Source organism: Neomonachus schauinslandi, chromosome 2 (assembly GCF_002201575.2).
Source record: "Neomonachus schauinslandi chromosome 2, ASM220157v2, whole genome shotgun sequence".
In the NCBI taxonomy this organism is placed as follows: Eukaryota; Metazoa; Chordata; class Mammalia; order Carnivora; family Phocidae; genus Neomonachus; species Neomonachus schauinslandi.
In genome coordinates this window covers 71,068,576-71,090,176 of record NC_058404.1, presented here as the reverse complement: position 1 = coordinate 71,090,176, position 21,601 = coordinate 71,068,576, and the positions used below count along the sequence as shown (strand labels likewise).

The 21,601-nt window shown below is 35.4% G+C and overlaps 1 non-coding gene across 1 annotated transcript; it reads left to right on the top strand.

Annotated features, from left to right (window-relative positions):
- The first annotated feature begins 17,969 nt into the window (after positions 1-17,969).
- On the top strand, positions 17,970-18,076 carry LOC123324148. Its single transcript, XR_006539640.1, has one exon. It is a non-coding gene; the product is annotated as a U6 spliceosomal RNA (small nuclear RNA).
- The last annotated feature ends 3,525 nt before the right edge of the window (positions 18,077-21,601 follow it).

Sequence of the window (21,601 nt, the reverse complement as noted above, 5' to 3'; positions counted from 1 at the left end):
CTGTTCCCTAAAGGGTTTTTAAAACAGAAGAATTTTAACTGGATCTTGAAATAAATGTTTTTGACTTTCCAAGGAGACTGGGATGTGTCACCCTGGAATGCCACAGACAAGCAAAGTGAGGCTGGGAAGGTTGTAAAGACGAATGGCTGGGTGATTACTGAGGATCAAAGCATAGGGGTAGTTGAAGAATGATTTCAATTCGAAAATTTAAAAAGACCTGTAAATTAAGTTTCTTTTCATCTGAAGGACGGTGACGAAGTATATTACACGATATAATTGCCTGAGTCAAGCTCATCTCAAGAGAGAAAACAAAGTATTTTTAGAACTAATCTTTCTGTGGCTCCTGGTCCCATGGATTGCTGATAGGAACAATTTATTTTGTAATCTCTGTGATAAAGCTAAGGAGCCCAATAAACTGAGTCACGACTAAACCTTGGCCCTGTTCTTAACCTTTACATACCTCTAGTCTTCATCTGCACAATCTAAATCACAAAGGACTTGCACATTAACTAGTCTACATCTGCAAAGTGCTCCAGGCTCCCCAAATAAAGCTTCAGTCCAGTCCCAGAGATGGTGGCATGTGGGAAGTCACAGCAGATGTCCTCTATTGCTCAAGTGCCTCTGATCTTGTGTAACCCAGGGCACCAGCTCTATCCCATCCTATGAAGGAGACCAGGGAGGAAGAAAGGGAGTTTGTTACGCTCTTAAACCATTGTGAACTCTAAATCAATTTCTCAGAGCGCTGTATCCCCCTTCTGAAGTATTTCATCATACACTCCTTTCAAGTAATTCTCAAATTGTTCCTCCTTGAACATGTTGAGATGTCTTATCCAAAAAAAAAAAAAAAACAAAAAACAAACTGTTTTGTGATTAAGAGGACTAATAAGCTCTGAGCAAACCAGTTTACATTTCTGAAAAGACTCAGGTTTGTGAGTTTGGTCATCAAACCTAACAATAACTATCTCACATATTCTTTTTGTTTGTTTGTTTTAATCCTCCATTTGGTAGGTATAACTGTGATTCCATTTTCATGGAAAATAAAAGTTGAGGCACAAAAGTTAAGCAACTTGCCCTGGGTCAAGTATATAGATAGTGAGTAGAGAAGCCAGGATCTGGATCCACAGGTATAATAGAATCTAATTAGCCCAATTAAGTTATAGCAGTTTTGCAGGTTTTTGATATTTTTCATTTATAAGTTAGATACTTTTCTCTGCCATTTATGAGCCTCGTTTATGAAAGAAAAACACATATTTGCTTAATTCATTTTCCTTAAATACTTGTCACTTGATCAGACTTGAATTCATAGTAAAGTAACTTTGTAAAATCCAGACTAATATTGTTTCTGAATGGAAAAAGTAAAATGCCACTTGATAAGTGGCTAAGCCTGAGAAATCTGGGCGGGGCGGGGACTGAGTGGGGAAAGGGGACAAAAGAGACAGGTGGGGACACACCTCACCCAGAGGGAGCATAGTGAAAAGACATGGTTTGGGAGAGGATAGCTACAATGATAATGGCTATACTTGCAATATGGTGTCCTCTTCACTTTTGACTTGTGAATTATCCTGTATCAGGGTATTATTCTAAAATGCTTTTTCTCTAATTCTATTGAAACTATATGTTCAATGGAAAAAATTAGACACGTGAAATCACACACATCCACACATAAGCAAAGTATGTCAACTATCATCTCATCACATAGAGGTAACCTCTATTAATAGTTTTGCTAACAAGCAATAAGAAGGGTTAAGATACTAACTGGTGTCTACAACCCAGGAAATTCTCTAGGGCACATAATAATACTTGCAAATGTCGTGGTAAAATGTAGTGGTAAAATACAGAAAGCCAAAGAAGCAAGACCAATACTGACACAGGAACTTGAGGATTGAAAGTTTGGATCACCTAATAGTCTTTTATCAATGATACATTTACTAATTTTGGTAATTGTGCCAAGAGAATATCCTTGTTCTTAGTATCTGCTAAAATATTTAGTAATAAAGGAGCATAAAGTCTCCAGCTGAACTCTTGAATGGTTCACAAAAATGTAATATGCATACGTCTAAATAGAGATGATGAAAAAGTAAATGAGACAAAAATGTGAATTCTGGATAAAAGATATATGGGAGTTTTTTTCTACGATTCTTGCAACTTCTCTGTAAATTTGCATTATATCAAAATAAAAAGTTAAAAAAAAATTTGGACGACCTGACCAGGTAATGAGATTTAGATGACTTCACTAGATAAGATACTGACTGAGGCTAAAGTAAGAGCAAGATGGCTGATGGAAGAGGAACGTTCCAAATACCAACAACGCCCATGTGACTGGCTGCAGAAATGAGAACTAAGGAAGATGTACGCCCCTCCTTTACTTTGACAAGTATTTATTTTAACTATTTACCAATTTGTTCTCCCTCCTTGCCATTCTTATACTCTTTAATATAAGATGTGTAATTAATGTTAAATTCTGTAATTCAGTATTATAGTTACACAATACCAAATGGAGATTGTAACTAAAAAATAAAGCATCATCACCCAGAGTAAGAAAACCAATACATGGGACTACCTATAAATTGAAAAACCTAATAAACCTATAATCGATTGATACCTTGTAAAGAATTGTGAGGTTACTGGGGCACCTGGGTGGCTCAGATGGTTAAGCGTCTCCCTTCGGCACAGGTCGTGATCCCTGGGTCCTGGGATCAAGCCCTACGTCAGACTCCTGGCTCAGCAGGGAGTCTGCTTCTCCCTCTGCTTCTCCCCGCTGCTCTTGCTCACTGTCTCTGTGTGTGTGTGTGTGTGTCTCTCTATCTCTGAGATGAATAAATAAAATCTTAAAAAACAAACAAAAAAGAATTGTGAGATTATTGATACATAGAACTGACTGGAATCACATAGATAAAAATCCAACTCGGTTTTTGAGGTGTCACTGTCAAAAGAACCACTTGGCTGAACCAAGAGACTGACTGTCCTGTCCAAGACTTAAAATAACCTGTGGAATGCCCTTGCTCCCAAACTTCTATAAACAGGAGGCAGGTTAAAAGATCTCTGCATTCTTCCAAAATAGCATATTCTCCAATGTCTACTCATCTGTGGTTAAGGGGAATAATATCTTTCAGAAGGTGGGGTCAAGAGCCATAGAGAACCATGAATCTGAGAGCTAGTCCCAGGGAGCAGCACGGGAGTTTAGACAAGGAACGTTGCCCACCCTTAGGGTAGGGCCCTCATATTTTCAAAATGGGACTACAGCATTGCTGTGTACTAAGTATGGTCCTGTGCCTCCCCGGTTCTTTCTGAAAAGGAGTGTTTATTGTGGTTTTGTGGATTTGTTCAACTCTTGTTTTTTTGTGTGAAGGGAGACAGAAAAATTGTCTTTATACTTAATGGGTCTACAGATTAAAGAGGATCCACATAGAGACAATATGAAGATTATCACAATATCCCTAAACTGGGACCTTTGAGTTGCGTTGACCTTGGGGAAGGGGTTGAGTATGTTTTATGTGTTTGGGAAGAAAAGCAAATATGTTTAATTAAGAGGGCAACCGTAATAGATCGTATTAGTGTCAACATACCTTCTCCTACTGAGTCCATCCTTACAGGATGTCAGGCTGAGCCAAGTAGCAGTTTGGAACCAAGAAATACTAGTAAAAATGATGTGGACTCTTTCTGAGAAGTTATATGAAATGTCAAGTTGTTCTGCCATTGCTCTTTCCAATTGTGCCAAGACTGTCCTAGATAGTGGCTATTCGTCTAGCCTGGGTCTTTAAGTGGAGAGAAGTAAAGTAGAATGGCAGGCAGCTGCTAGCCAATATTTAACAGCCGTGAGAATCAAACTTGTATTTTTGTATGCCACTGAGATTCTCATACAGTTTATTACTGCAACACGACCTAGCAAAATTTAATCACTCCACTGAAAGATTATTTAGGGATAACCAATTTCTATTACAACAGGGAATAAAGCTAGTATTAGTGGTGATAATCACTGAACTTGGAAAGCAGATATGTTATTTGTCCACTAATTTAACAAAAATTTATTAGAAATACAACTATTTTCTGGAAACTGTGCTGTTAGCACTGTTCCTGGTGTCCAAGAATGCATGTGATCAAGATTTTCTTATTGTGAAATGTTGGGAATTAATGATCTAGGACCAAAAGAAAAGTAACTTCAGAGGAGGTGTACAAAAATTATTGTTTACTTTTGGCCACCATATGGCAGTGTGAACCAAGTATGAAAGTATGTAAAGTATTCAAGAACAGAATTAAGAATCTGCCATTAAATCTGGTAGTTACTGGGGAGAAATATCCAAGATAAGGGATTTACAGAACAGCTGACAGAGGACCCAGCAAGAGAGTTTTTTCTTCTTGTCTTTGAAATTCCATGGATCACATGATGAATATACATGAGTTTAGTAAGTCCCAAGGAAACAGCCATGAATTTCCATAATCCAGTAAGCAGCTTGGCTGCGGGTAAGCCCCATGGCATCCCTAATTCTTATACTAACAACCTTTTGAAAGAGACAATAAGCAGAGAAGGCCTAAAACTGATGTAAGAGACACAACATATATGAAAATATTGATGGCAAATGCCTTAGTGGATAAGTAGACATCATAGTACAGAGACCAGTTATTTCATGAAATTTAGTGAAATCCTAAAGAAGAATATGTATATGGCCCCAAATCCGTACATTTCTGTTAGTTCATTTATATAGGAAAGTGATTTGAATGACTAAAATAAAAACTTACATAAGGCAACAAACAAAAAACTTTGATTTTGGAAAAAGAATTGTTAAGAAAATAGGATTTTAGGGGCGCCTGGGTGGTTCAGTCTGCTTTTGGCTCAGGTCATGATCCCAGAGTCCTGAGATTGAGCCCCACATCAGAGTCCCTGCTCAGCAGAAAGTCTTTTTCTCCCTCTCCCTCTGCCTCTTTCCCCATGCTTGTGCTCTCTGTCTCTCCCTCAAATAAATAAATAAAATCTTAAGAAAAAAAGAAAATAGGATTTTATAATAGGGATGATACTAAGGGAATTGCAGAGAAAGCTACTGGATAAGTTACAGGGACTTCAGTGTAAAGTCCAGAAAGAAGTTTTTTCTTTATGGATTGAGATTATCTCTGTTTGCACTCCCTTCTCCTTTCCAACTATTTCTCATCCACTTTCTAGAGATAAACATTATCCTTCTTTTCTGGTTTATCATTCCTGTATTTATTTCACACAAATGGGCAAGTATGTATGTATTTTTTCATATCCTCACATTTCTTATATGAAAAATAGTATATTATAGCTTCTTTTGTAATTTGCTTTTCTCACATAAAAATATATCCTACAAATCACTCCGTACCAATTCATACAAATCTTCCTTATTCTTTTGTGCAGTTGCATACTACTTCATTGTTTGGATGGGCCATATTTTATCTAATCTCTTTCCTACATATGAGTATTAAGTTGTTTCCAATATTTTGGAATTACAAATAATGCTGTAATGAATAACCTTGTACATGTATGTATTCTTATTATTGGAGGCATATCTTTAGTGCGTGTTTTTAAAGGTTTCTGGATTAAAGAGTAAGTGCATAGGTAGTGTTTTTTTAAAAGATTTTATTTATTTATTTGAGAGAGAGATAGAGAGAGAGCATGAGCAGAAGAGGGGCAGAGGGAGAGGGAGCAGACTCCCCGCTGAGCAGGGAGCCCGACGTGGAGCTCCATCCCAGGACGCTGGGATCATGACCTGAGCCAAAGGCAGATGCTTAACCGACTGAGCCACCCAGGCACCCCGAGTTTTGTTAAGTATTACCAAATTTTGTCAAAAATGGGTTTTACCAATTTGCATTCCCATTAGCAATACACGAGAGTTTGTTTCCCCACAGCTTCACTGACAAAATTTCAATATTTACATACATAATTTTTATACATCAGGTAAGTGGTAAATAGTATCTCAACATTTTTAAACTGTTATTTCTCTAATTATGATCTGAATATTTTAAGAACAATTTTTTCTATTTTTTGTGAATTCTTTTAATTATTTCTAATTAATTTTTCTATCAGGGTTTTGGGCCTTTGTTCCTTCACTTTAAAAAGGACATTTTCCTTTGGTCTGTTTTGTTTTTGTTTTTTTTTAAGATTTTATTTATTTATTTATTTGTCAGAGAGACAGAGAGAGAGAGCACAAGCAGGGGGAGTGGCAGGCAGAGGGAGAAGCAGGCTCCCCAGTGAGCAAGGAGCCTGATCTGGGACTCGATTCCAGAACCCTGGGATCATGACCCGAGCCTAAGGCAGACATGTAACTGACTGAGCCACCCAGGCATCCCTGGTCTGCTTTATATGTTGCAATTGTTCTCTACAAGTTAAGTCAGTTATATTTTTTTTGAGATTTTTTTTTATGCAAGCATTTTTAGTTTATGTTGTCAAATGCAACAATCTTTTCTTTTAATGACTTTGGGTTTTGTATCACACTTACAAAGCCTTCCCTACACTGAAACTAAAGAGAAATTCATGAATGTTTCTTTGTTGTAGATCCATGGCTTCACTTTTTACACTTAGATGCCTAATCCATCCCTAGTAATCTCTTGTATGGTATGAGATAAATTGAATTTTAACTTATTCCATATGGCTCCCTAGTTGTCCTATCACCATTTATTAATGAGTCAGTCTTTACCCCAGTAAACTGAAATGCCAGTTTATCATATATTAAATTTCCATGTGTATTTGAGTCTAGTTTTGGACTTTCTATTTTATCTGTTCTATTTATCTACATATACATTTAAAGAGTTTTAAATTTTTTCCTCATATAGATCTTGCACATTTCTTGTTAAATTTATGTCACTATATTTAATCATCTTTGTTGCAATCTTAAATGGGATTATCTTTACTATTATATCCTCTGTTTATTATTTGTGTATATGAAGACTGTTGATTTTATATGATAATTTTATATCCTGGCCAACTCACTCAATTCATTAATAGTTGAATTAGTTTTAGTATCAATTCTCTGGAGTCTCTAGGTATTCTATCATATTATCTGCAAATGGAGACCATTTTACTCCTGAAATTGCCCATTTTTATGTCTCTAACTGATTTCTTTTATTTAATTGTCCTGGCTAATACTATTTCTACTACAATGCCAAATAGTAGTGGAGAGATATAATCATGTTAAGAAAGTATCTCTCCATTCCCATTTTCTTTATAGTTTTCATCATGAATGTATATTCAATCTGTCTAAAGCTTTTTCATTATTTACGGAGATAATCATGTGATATTGAATTGAGCTAAGATGAAGGAAGCAATGAATATAGATCAGTGAAGACAGGTTATAGAGGAAAATTTGGGGAAAGATTGACAAATAGAAAGTCATAGAAAAACAATAAACCTGTGCATTGTATAAGTATGAAATGGTTTGTATCAGCACAATGGACCCATTCTTAATGCACACGATTCTGTCAGTTTTTTAAAAATGGGAATTATTTTTTATGCGTATTTCTGAAACCATAATGAAACAATATTTTATGAAGAACTAAGAACTAGTAAAGCAGAGACGTTTTTATTCCTCCTGTTGCCATGGAAACTTTCAGCAATGAAATCTGACTTCACGATGAATACTTAGGAATACTTAGGAACAATTACACCTAATAACCAACCTGCTCTTTGATTTGTGTGAGGTTTTAGAAGACTCTCAGTTGCTGCAGATTCTTAAACTTCCCAAAGTAATTTCCTACATATTTTATTATTACAAAAAGCGATGATAAAAATGTTGTTCAGATAATTCAAGTTCTATCTTAGTTTTAGTATCAAAATCTAAAATTAAATGTAAGAATAAAATGGAATTTGGGTTTAAGTAATGCCCTGGGTTTTAGAAAGTTTTTTCATTTTTGTTTAACATGTTTGGTAGTATCATTTCTTATGAATCAAACACTTCATAGTCAAGGAAAATCATCATAGTCTACTTTTGAGTATGCTCCTTCTAGTTGCAGGATTTAATTTTAATTTCTACTAAATCTGTGCAAAAAAAACCCTTTCAAGGGCGCCTGGGTGGCTCAGTTGGTTAAGCAACTGCCTTCGGCTCAGGTCATGATCCTGGAGTCCTGGGATCGAGTCCCGCATCGGGCTCCCTGCTCGGCAGGGAGTCTGCTTCTCCCTCTGACCCTCCTCCCTCTCATGCTCTCTGTCTCTCATTCTCTCTCTCAAATAAATAAATAAAATCTTTAAAAAAAAAACCCTTTCAAAATAGAAATGTATACGATCTCAAAAATTATTCTGATCTAGATAGAACTTTTAATAATCCAAAATTAAATTAAAATGTCAATCAAATAACTGAGAACTAGCCTCTCATTAAACTAAAATACCTATGTTTATCTAATGTATAGTCCTAAGAGTTAAATAATATCTTATGATAAAATCATTATTCCAGTTTAATAGGTTCTATGATATGTCATGTATGCTTTTGGCTAATAAAAATATGAGTTCTGAAGAGTTTCTAATAGAATACCTCGATATAAAAAACTAGAAAACAGATACAAAATAAATTTCTCAACAGAGCTGGTTTAGACATTCAGTAATAAATCAGTCAATAGTAGAGGAGTCATGAAATATTTAAAAGACATGCAGATATCTGTTAATAAGAAGGTGGACTGTGAAATGTAGAATCAAAGTGTGGAGTGAAATTTACATCACTTAAAAATTATGTGCTTTGACCACAAATAACTGGACCAGATGTCAGCCAGAGTTGTTATATCTTCAAATAAACCTAAACCTTTGGATCACTTTCATAGCTGATGCAGAGTAAATCCCAGGAAACAGGCATACATCCAAAAGAGTGCTTCCCTCCACATCACACCTCATATAACATTTCAGATATCCTAAACATGGAACTATGGTGGTGCCTAATGATGTTGAGACACTTGAGTAGGAACATTTTTACTGTGATTACCATTTTTTAAGTAAATCACTCTGAGGTAGATTATTTAGATTCGTATTTCTGCCTTGCTCCTTCTCTAACATATTCCCATGGAGAAATTAAAAAAAACAAAATGATTCTGGTAATACGTTCACAAATACCTCTATCAGGATGCACTTACTCTATAATTTTAAATCTTCCAAAATTAAATGATGGGAGATAAATTTCCCCATGTATTTTCTGGCACAATAACGCATGGGAATTAACTCTGAACCTGTGACGACAATCTTAAATCTGAAGGTGTGGTTAACTTTGTTAATGTAAATAAGAAGTAAACATAAGATTAAGGACATTTCCATGCTTTTTTTTCCAGACATTTCAATAAGTCTTCTTCTTTGCACATTTACATGTATACATATTTATGTAGCTATATACATAAATTTGGTATATACAAATCTACATGTGTATAAATAAAAATTCAAATTCTCGTGTACAGATATGTTTTTCATTTTTATGAGAGTAATTTTTCACATACTTTTTAAAAAATTTTTTTTAAAGATTTACTTATTTATTTTAGATAGAGGGCAGAAGGAGAGAGAGAAGGCTTAAGCAGACTCTCCGCTGAGCACAGAGCCCAATGCAGGGCTCTATCCCAGGACCCTAAGATCATGACCTATAGCCAAAATCAAGAGTGTGCCTCCCAGCTGACTGAGGCACCCAGGTGCCCTGATTTTTCACTTCCTTTTTAATGAAGAATAGAAATTTAGAAGTAAAATTTAATATCATATCTATTTAATCAACCATATCTATTTAATCAAGAATCAATATCATGTCTATTTAATTTGTTCCTGTTGAAAATTCATATTTAATTTAAAATGTTTATTAACAAATTATATCTTCAGAGCAATTATTTCTCAACAATAACTTGTTTCAACCCAAACATGTTCAATGTAAATGGAGAAATGTAAGAAAGTAATATATACAGTTTTAGAAACAGAAGCCCATTCACATTTAATACCATTGCAAAACATTTAAATCCATTATTTAAAGTACTCAGATGTTTTCAGTACTTTCGTGTATTTAGACAATGAAGGTGAGTAAGAATTTTCCCATTGTAACAAGATGATTTTTTTCCCTGTTAAATCATGATAATATATAATTCTGTAAATACCGCTAACAAATCAAATATATCAGACAAATAATTTTAATTAACATGTATACAAGAGCCAGGAACAACTTTAAAAACTCATGTATCTGCTCACTTTTATTTTCCATGTTTTTATTATTAGCCACTACCTATCACATGGTGTTTAGGAAGCCAAGTAATACCAATAATTGATTATAACTTTTAAATTACTCTGCTTTTAAAATTATCCACAGAATGGAGGTCAAGTTTAAATTGCTCTTCTTCTTCACTAGGTGTTAATTGATGCAAAATCTCCATTTTATGTAAATTGAACCTAACCATAGGGCTAGAAGTAAACCTTTGGGTTATGTCATACTACTTCTTGTACACGTAGAACTGCAATTCAACTACTTCACAAAACAGCTCAATTCCTTTTAGAGGATGAAAACAGGAGACATTTAAAAATTTTCCTGGACTATTATTTTGAAAGATTTTTAAATATATATTCTCCCTTGAATATATTTTCTTTATTTTATTTTTTAATAACAGTTTTAGGTTTAAAATAAAATTGGGAGGGAAGTACAGAGATTTTTCGTATAGTCCCTGCCCCCACACATGCATAGCTTCCCTGATGGATCATCAACATCACTCACCAGAATGGTACATTTTAACCAACAGTGAACCTACATTGACACATTATAGTCATCCAAAGTCCATGGCTTACTTTAAAGTTCACTCTGAATGTGTATTCAATGGGTTTGGAAATATATACAGTGACATATAGCCATCATTGCAATGTCTCACAGAATATTTTCACTGCCGTAAAAATTCTCTCCCCCTAGACACACACCTTGGGCAACCACTAATCTTTTTACTGTTTCCATAATGTTACTCTTTCCAAAATGTCATATGGTTGGAATCCTATAGCATGTAGCCATTTCAGATTGGCTTATTTCACTTAGTAATATGCACTTAAGGTTTTCCATGTCTTTTTATGCCTTGAGAGCTCATTTCTTTTTAGCACTCAATAATATTCCCCTGTCTGGAAGCACCAGTTTATTTATCCAGTCACCTACTGAAGGGCATCTTGGTTGTTTTCAAATTTTGGAAATTATGGGTAAAGGTGCTGTAAACATCCATGTGCAGATATTTTTATGGACAAACGTTTTCAACTTCTCTGGGTAAATACCAAGGAGCACGATTACAGGATCATATAGTAAGTTTAATTTTATAAGAAATCACCACACTGTTTCCCAAGGTGGCTATATTATTAGCATCCCCACCAGCAATGTATGAGAATTCTTGTTGCTCCACATCTTCAATAGTATTTGGTGTTGTCGGTGTTCTGGATTTGGGTCATTCTAATAGGTGTGTAGTAGTATCTCAGTGTCTTTTTTTTTTTCTTTAATTTGCATTTCCCTCTTACATATGATGTAAAACACCTTTTCAGATACTTATTTGCCATTACTACATTTTCTTTGCTGAAGTGTCAGTTAAGGTCTTTGGCCCATTTTTTAATTGGAATGCTTGCTTTCTCATTGTTGAGTTTTAAGTGTTCTTTGTATATTTTGGACAATAATTCTTTATCAGATGTGTCTTTTGAAAATATTTTCTCTCAGTCTGTGATTTATCTTCTCATTCTCTTGACGTTGTCTGTAGCAGAGCAGAGGTTTTGGTTTAAATAAGTCCAGCTTAGCCATTATTTTTTTTGTGAACCATGAGAGATGATGGACTCTGAAAAACAAACTGAGGGTTCTAGAGGGGAGGGGGGTGGGAGGATGGGTTAGCCTGGTGATGGGTATTGAGGAGGGCACGTTCTGCATGGAGCCCTGGGTGTTATGCACAAACAATGAATCATGGAACACTACATCTAAAATTAATGATGTAATGTATGGGGATTAACATAACAATAAAAAAATAAAAGTAAAATCAGAAAAAAAAAGTCATTACCATACCCAATGTCATGTAAGTTTTCTCTTATGTTATATTTTTAGTAGTTTTGTGTTTCATATTTAAGTGTGTGATACATTTTGATTTAACTTTTGTGAAAGATACATGGTATAATCTAAATTTATTTTATTTTTTTGCATGTGGATATCCAGTTGCTCCAGTACCATTTGTTAAGAAAACTATCTTTGCAGGTGCCTGGGTGGCTCAGTTGGTTAAGCGACTGCCTTCGGCTCAGGTCATGATCCTGGAATCCCGGGATCGAGTCCTGCATCGGGCTCCCTGCTCGGCAGGGGGTCTGCTTCTCCCTCTGCCCTCTTCCCTCTTGTGCTCTCTGTCTCTCATTCTCTCTCTCTCAAATAAATAAATAAAATCTTAAAAAAAAAAAAACTATCTTTGCTCTACTGTACGGCCATTGCTTCTTTGTCAAAGATCAGTTAACTGATGTGGATGTGGATATATGTCTGGGCTCTCTGTTGTGTTCCACTGACTTAATTGTCTGGTTTTTTTTATTCACCAGTACCACATTGTCTTGATTACTATGGCTTTATAGTAAATCTTGAAATCAGCTAACATTAGTTCTCCATTTTTGTTCTTGTCATTCAATATTGTGTTGACTCTACTGGGTCTGAATATTTTTATTAATAATTTCTCACTGTCACTATCTTCCCTGCAAAATTCTTCACATTTTATTATTTATTTATTTATTTATTTATTTAAGATTTTATTTATTTATTTGAGAGAGAGAGAGAGAAACAGCATGAGAGGGTAGAGGGTCAGAGGGAGAAGCAGGCTCCCGCTGAGCCGGGAGCCCGATGTGGGACTCGATCCCAGGACTCCGGGATCATGACCTGAGCCAAGGGCAGTCACTCAACCAACTGAGCCACCCAAGCGTCCCAAATTCTTCACATTTTAAAGTCCTCATTTTTTTCTTATTCACTTTCAAGTAAAAGAATATTTGATTTTTAAATATGCTAGACAATCTGCTCGCTATTCATATTCTAGTTATAATTAAAACCTGTTCTGATAAGCAAATACCTCTGTAAGATCTCATTTCTCCTCAAATTATTTTGAAATCTAGGCAGTTTAATTCATAGAACTATTCTACGGCCGTTTAAGGCTATAATTATTAACTTTTCATAAGTCAATGTTCTTTTAAAAATTAAAATTTAAGACACCCAAAAAAAGGATATGTGTTGACCAGTATCATGAGAAGAAGCATAATAAAGAGTTTACAAAACTGAGACGTAAGAATTATTCCTTATTGTATGACAGTTACTTACTGGTATTAGTTTAATATATTAAGTAGTACATGACGGAAGCATGTAAGTACAAGCATCATTTATAAGACTATATTGCTTTCCAGGGCACCTGGGTGGCTCAGTCGGTTAAGCTTCCAACTCTTGGTTTCAGCTCAGGTGGTATTCTCAGGGTCCTGGGATTGAGCCCCACAGTGGGGTCTGTGTTCAGCGTGGAGTCTGCTTTTCTCTCTCCGTCTGCTCCTCCCCATCCTTCATTTTCTCTCTCTCTCTCTCAAATAAATAAATTAAATCTTTTTTTTTACAAGACTATATTAGTTTCCTATTGCTGCAGTGATAAATTACCACGAACTTAGTGGCCTAAAACAACACAAAGAAGTCCAAAATTGGTCTCACTGAGCTAAAATCAAGGTATTGGCAGGGTGTGTTCCTTTTGGAGACTTCAGAGAAAATTCACCTCCTTGCCTTTTCCAGCTTCTAGAGGCCCTCTGTACCCTTTGGTTCGGGTTCCTTCCTTCATCTTCAAAGCACTTCAAGCTCTCCCTCCCTCATCCCACCATCTGTCCCTGATTTTGACACAATCGCTTTCCTTATATCAGGAATCATGATTACAACGGGCACACAAGACAACCAGAATAATCTCCCCTTCTCAAAATCCTTAATCAGAAATGTAAACTCCTTTTTTTTTTTTTTTTGTCCTAATAAGACAACATATGCACAAGTTCAGGGAATTTCTATCACTTTTGTCTATACAGTGACCATGGGATATATGTACTCGGAGCTAAAAAGATAAAATCTACAGAGACTTTTGCACTTTGAAGTTCTTAGTCCATGGTCAGTCAGTAAACCCATCTTGATGGAGATATAGAGTGAGAAAAAGGGGGGCTCGGACCAAGCCTGGAGGAATTTCAGCTTCCAAGGTCTGGCAGAGGATGATATGGTGGAAGACACAGAGAGTGAAAAGACTAGAACAGCGTGATCTCAAAAGTCAACCAGAAGATTTTTGCTTCTACTACAGCTCCATGTGGGACACTGGGCAAGGTACTTAGGCTTTCCAATCATGAATTTCCTCACTCTGTCTTCTCCACAGAGCCACTGTGAGGACTTCAACAGTGTAATGCCGTAGAGACTTAAGCTCAGTCCCTCAGTGCCTGCTGTCACAGTGATCGTCACCGCTGCCACAGTCATCATTAAGGATGAAGTAGGATGCAGATCTGGAAGTGTGGTTGTGGCACTCAGATCTCTGTGGCTTGCTCCCGGGGAAGAACTTCTCTTTTGCTGCCCAGGCCCTTTGCCCACTGTGTCCTTTCTCAGATTACAGGTACTTCTTGCAGGAGAATGATGAGGTATCCTGATTCCAGCTCAGCACTAAGTCCTCTTCCTCATTTTACTCAGGTATTTGCATTTAACATACAGATAACTGGGGAGAAAAGAGTGAAAGGGACAATAGTATGCACACCAATAATAATACTCTAGAGTGTCTTTTTGTAAAAAAAACTATAGCTATAAGACAATGGAAAATTGATCAGCCCTTTAGGTTCTGAAAGATCTGGATGATATATTTCACTTTTGAAAATTTTATAAGAAAGTACTCTGGGGGCTCCTGGGTGGCTCAGTCAGTTAAGCCTGAGCCTTTGGCTCAGGTCATGATCCCAGAGTCCTGGGATCAAATCCTGCATCGGGCTTCTTGCTCAGCAGGGGATGCGGGGGCCCTCCCTCTCCCTCTCCTGCCCATTCCTCCTCTCTCTTGCTATCTCTGTCTCTCTCTCAAATTAATAAATAAAATCTTTTTTTTAAAAAAGAAAGTACTCTGAATTATTAATGAAATTTATACTTATAAGTGCATAAGAATCAATAGTTTCACTACTTAACTTTCTTTTGTAGTTAAATGAATTTTGGAAAATATTTAAAAGAAGATCTTGTTGAGAAAATAATTGCAATTATTCATTCAACATTGTACACAAATAAAGCACAAGAGGGGAGCATTTTTTTAATTAAAATTTTGGATCCATATAACACTAAAAGTTATGTTTCTCTTCATTTTATGTCCTGGTCACTGAAAGGTAACCTTAACCAATACTATAAGAATTTAAAAATATGGGATTTTAATTAAAAAAATAGAATGGTTCAGCCTTAAGCAGTAAAATATAGAAGGTTTTAAGTACTGTTTGTGTTTTAGGTTTTAAGGACTCTTAAAGTACTTTAAGAAATAATCAAAAAAAAATTTTTGAAATTGTTTCTCATTTCTCCTGGCAGTAATTAACAATATAATAATTTTATAATTATTTCTTTAGATAACATAAGCCTCATTTGTTACATTAATCTGCCAATATTTGAAAAATTAATCCCTTTAAACATTATGTATATACATTATGTATATTATATATATAATTAATTTCAGCATAGTTGACACAAAATGTTACATTATTTTCGGGTGTACAACATAGTGATTCAACTTCTCCATACATTAGGCTATGTTCACCACAAGTGTAGTTACCTTTGGTCACCATACAATGCTATCACAATATTATTGACTATATTCCTTATGCTGTGCATTTTATTCCTGTGATTTATTCATTCCATAACTATAACCCCTTCACCCCTTTAGCTCAATGTCCCACCCCCCCTCCCCTTTGGCAACCATCAGTTTGTTCTCTGTAAACACAGGTGTGATTCTGCTTTTTGTTTGTTTGATTCTTTATGAATTTATTTTGTTTTTTAGATTCCACATACGAATGAACTTGTATGGTATTTATCTTTCTAAGTCTAACTTCTTTGACTTAGGATAATACTCTCTAGATCCATCTACATTGTCACAGATATCATGATCTCATCCTTTTTATGTAATATTATACACACACACACACACACACACACATACCACATCTTCCTTATCTATTTGTGTACCAATGGATGCTTAATACTAATTCAGAAGGGATCTAAGCACGCTTATGTTTATTGCTGCATTATTTGTAATACTCTTAAATATTTTTAAATGTCAGAGAATAGTAAGTAAGTTGACTATTTACAAGTAGGGTGAATTGTTGCTCTCTTACTAGACTTTCACAATGAAATATAGGTGGGGAGTGTATCTTTTAAAATACATTTTTTTTAAAGATTTTATTTATTTATTTGACAGAGAGAGACACAGCAAGAGAGGGAACACAAGCAGGAGGAGTAGGAGAGGGAGAAGCAGGTTCCCACAGAGCAGGGAGCCCGATGCGGGGCTCGATCCCAGGATCCTGGGATCATGACCTGAGCTGAAGGCAGACGCTTAATGACTGAGCCATCCAGGCGCCCCTTAATATACATTTTTATGCATAGCATTTTGTATCAGAGAGCATTTTTACAGTAAATGATAGTATTCACATATATTATCAGTTAGCTTTTTATGTATTTATGAGTGATGAAAAGTAAGAGAAAACTTCTTGCAATATGTACGAAGTCAAAGCTATTAAAATAGCCATCTGCCCAAGTCAAGACTGCTGTGTGCACAATAATATAAAAATAAGAGTTCTACTAGATATCTTTTTTAAACTTTATCTTACTGTACTTTACCATATGAGTTTCTACTCCAAAAATAATGGGATTTAGGGAATGTTCAGCACCCAATAAAAAGATTATGGAACCCGCAGAGCTGTATTTACCCTCCCCTTTACACATAACTAATCCATTCAATTATATACTTTGAAAAGAGTAAACTGCCTAAAACAATTTATGTCAAAACCAATTTGGATGAAACAACATAAAAACAGAGGCAAATTTTTTCTTTAAAGGTCAGAAGATTTCTGTATTCCTATTCATAAGTATCCTTGATTTCTTGTTTCATTCAAAAAAAAAAAAAACCCTGAAAAGTATAGTGATGCAAGATGGATATAGTTTATGCAAGAAAGATGACAGCAAAGAGGTAAACAAATCAAAGCCTTTGGCTCTAAATCAACAGAAGCAAGTTAGCATACATATATACACTTCAAGTTTGTATAAAATTTAAAAAAAAATTGTGCTTCCTACTTTAACTGGCTTTTTTAATTAACCAATGACTTTTCTAGCCTGATGTTGTCAAATAATTTGGTCTATAGAACTCATTGCTGGCAAAACTGAAGTGAGGCAGACAGTCTCATACACTAGTGGGAGAGTATAAATTGAGGAAAGATTTACAGAAAGCAAATTAATCTTACAAATGCTACTATTTTAAACACTTCTAGGAATCTCTTCTATGGAAATAATTCATTAAAATTTAGGGAAAAGACTTTATGTAAAAATGCTTAAAACTAATCTTTTATATATATAAAAATTACTGGAATAAATGATGGTGGTGGAGGTCACACACACACATACACAAACACACACACAATGGTATATCCACATAATAAAATTTTATGCATCTGTTGAACATTTAAAGCCATAGAAACATTTAAAGGCATAGAAAAACTTTCCTAAAATAATGTTAAAATGCTAGAGTAGATTACAACTCTGTATATAGAAAATGATTTCAATAGTGCTTCCTTCTGCGATGCCTGGGGGACTCAGTTAGTTAAGTGTCAGACTCTTAGTTTCAGCTCAGGTCATGATCTTGGGGTCGTGAGTTCGAGTCCCACATCAGGCTATGTGCTCAGCGTGGAGTCTGTTTGAGAGATTCTCTCTCCCAATCCCTCCTTATCTGCCCCTCCCCCCACTCCTGCTCTCCCTCTCTCTCTCTCTGTCTCAAATAAATAAATAAATAAATAAATAAATAAATAAATAAAGTCTTTAATAGTGCTCACAATAGCAGCACATATACTAAAATTGGAACAATACAGAGAAGATTAGCATGACCTCTGTGCAAGGATGTCACCTAAATTCATGAAGCATTCCATATTAAAAAAAAAAAGAAAAGAAAATTATTTCAATAAACATAAGAATAAATGGGAGAAACTGTATCAAAATGTACTATTGGATATCTGATTATTTTCTTGTACTTCTCTTCATAGCCTTTTGTCTTTTGCAAATTATATATATATACATATATATGATACCTTTGAATTAGAAAAAAACTAAAATTTTAAAATTGTTTCATGATAAAATCGTCTGGAAAACCAGATTTATAGCTTCATTGAAGTGAATAATTGGATTTTTTTTTCTTTTGAGAGAGAGAGAGCACATGCGCACAAGGAGGGAAGAGACGGAGGGAGAAAGAGAATCTTAAGCATGCTCCATGTCCAGTATGGAGCCCAATGCAGGGCTTAATCTCAGGGCCCTGAGATCATAACCTGGGCTGAAATCAAGAGTCAGACGCTTAACCAACTGAGCCACTTAGCCACCCCTAATTAGATATTTCTCTAAATTTTATCTTTTTTCTCAATTTGGGAAATTTTACATTGAGAAGTTTGGGAGGGAGGCAGAGTTTCTGAAGTCATTCTTATTCTCTGTAGGACCTTGTCTTTGTAGGCATAGTTTACATGTTCTAGAACAAGAAAAAAAATGTATGTCAAAATATTGTGCCAAATAGTAAAGGTTAAAAACAGAAAAAGTAGAATTAAGAGATATTCTATGAGAGTTATTCTTTCAATAATGAATATCTCATTGTTCTCTTTTGTAAGATTAAAAGTATTTGACTGATTGACCTTTGTTCTTTCAGTACCAATAGGTTATGCTTTTACAATTTTCTCTCCAAAAATCGTAATTTGTATCCAAATCTACCTTTGCACAAATAATCTCTCTTGATTTATTGCTGGGAAGGAAGTAAAAATGTTGGTGTCTTATATATATTCTCAGTACCACAACATTTTCCCCTGCCATCCACAGTTTGCTTCCAAATTTCTTGGTGTCAGCTTTCAGAGGTTTTCACTTTTAAGGGAAGTGGAATTATTCTTTACACATCACTTGTTTAAGCTTTGAAAAATTATCCTTTTGAATTCAAACCACATAATCTTATTCTTGCTGCTTTATTTTGTTTTGTTTTCCTTTAGACACTGGAGCATATTTCCCTCCTTGTTTAAATTGCTTTGCATCCCAGTCATTAGTTGGGGACTCACCATGTGTTTCACATAAAGTTGCTAGCTTCCTCTGGGGTTATATGATGGCCTTCTAGAAAGTTGAAGAACAAGGTGCTTGCACTTTGTCTAAAAAAAAAAAAAGACATAATTTGAACTAATGTAAACTTACAGTAGCCAAGATTACGTCATAATAGAGAAGTCTGCAATAGTGGATGTAGGAAGAGTCACAAAGGACAACTTTCAAGGTTGAAATATATTAATGTCAGTATCAAGATGTGAGCGCACGCCATGTATACATCTGGGAAGCTTCAGGGGCAACAGAGGGAAAGAATCAGGAAGCAGAGGCTGGTTAAATATTGCATTGCTCTCAATAGGCAAATTAGATTTAAAATAATCTTGAAGTTTTGAGTAAAGTAAATAGAATCACACTCTATAAAGCAAGAAGTGATTCTGTGAAGCTTCCTGTAGCTGTGCAAGTTTTATGTGAGGTCCCTCAATACTCTTTAAACAAACGGGTTTTGTTTTGTTTTTGTTTTTTTTCTCTTTTTCCTGGACTGTTTTCAAGGTCTTTTTTTTTTTTTTTAATAAGCACATGAACCCCAAAGGACAGGATTCACAGGAAGGGTTACAAACCGAAAAGAGGTCTAAAATAAAATTACATATACCTAAAAATGAAGTGCTTTTACTTCCTTTCCTTTTTTCTATTAAAACAAAATTCTTCAATGAAAGAGTGAAAGTATGGAGGAAAAAGATAATACAACTGCATATGGGCATGAAGGGATAAATCAAAGATGAAAAGTTAGAGAAGAAATCAAGATAGAGAGATGAATATTCCAAAGTAAAAGAAGAAATCTAAGGACTCCTTGGGGAAATAATAAATGGTCCCTGACTACACATAATAATTTTACTGATGTTTTTCTATTAAATCCAAGATGATAGTAGAATAAATCTTTATAAAAATAACTCCTATTGCCTGGTTTGTTAAAAAACTTTCATTTCCAAATAAAAAGAAGCAATTTCAAGAGTTTGAATATAAGACATAATGAACTTTTGCAACACTTTTATGCTTTTGTGTTGATGATCAAGTTAAAGTCCTGCAACCCTAAATTAACATACAGTATGCATTGGGTTGTTGTAGCTCGGGAGATTGTGCTTTAGGGTAGGGAAAGGACAATGATAGTCTTATGTGTATGTTTTGACAGCGCCTTGAACATTCAGGGAAATTTTTTATCTTTACATGAATTTGCAAGTTTTGACTATGTGGGACTAAACATTTTATTTATTTATTTTTATTTTATTTTATTATGTTATGTTAGTCACCATAGAATACATCATTAGTTTTTGATGTGATCCACAATTCATTGTTTTCGTGTAACACCCAGTGCTCCATGCAGTACGTGCCCTCCTTAATACCCATCACCAGGCTAACCCATCCCCACACCCCTCTGCCCTCCAAAACCCTCAGTTTGTTTCTCAGAGTCCATAGTCTCTCATGGTTCATCTCTCCCTCTGATTTCCCCCCCTTCATTTTTCCCTTCCTTCTCTTAATGTCCTCCATGCTATTCCTTATGTTCCACAAACAAGTGAAACCATATGATAATTGACTTTCTCTGCTTGACTTATTTCACTTAGCATAATCTCCTCCAGTCCCATCCATGTTGATGTAAAAGTTGGGTATTCATTCTTTCTGATGGCTGAATAATATTCCATTGTATATATGGACCACGTCTTCTTTATCCATTCATCTGTAGAAAGGCATCTCGGCTCTTTCCACAGTTTGGCTATTGCAGACATTGCCCCTATGAACATTGGGGTGCATATGGCCCTTCTTTTCACTACATCTGTATCTTTGGGGTAAATACCCAGTAGTGCAATTGCTGGGTCATAAAGTAGCTCTCTTTTTAATTTTTTGAGGCACCTCCATACTGTTTTCCAAAGTGGCTGTACCAACTTGCATTCCCACCAACAGTGTAAGTGGGTTCCCCTTTCTCCACAACCTCTCCAGCACTTGTTGTTTCTTGTCTTGTCAATTTTTGCCATTCTAACTGGTGTAAGGTGATATCTCAATGTGGTTTTGATTTGGATTTCCCTGATGGCTAATGATGATGAGTATTTTTTCATGTGTCTGTTAGCCATTTGTATGTCTTCTTTGGAGAAGTGTCTGTTCACATCTTCTGCCCATTTTTGACTTATTTGTTTTTTTGGGTGTTGAATTTGAGAAGTTCTTTATAGATCTTGGATACCAGCCCTTTATCTGTAGTGTCATTTGCAAATATCTTCTCCCATTGTGTGGGTTGCCTCTTTGTTTTGTTGACTGTTTCCTTTGCTGTGCAGAAGCTTTTAATCTTGATGGAGACCCAAAAGTTCATTTTTGCTTTTGTTTCACTAGTCTTTGGAGATGTATCTTGAAAG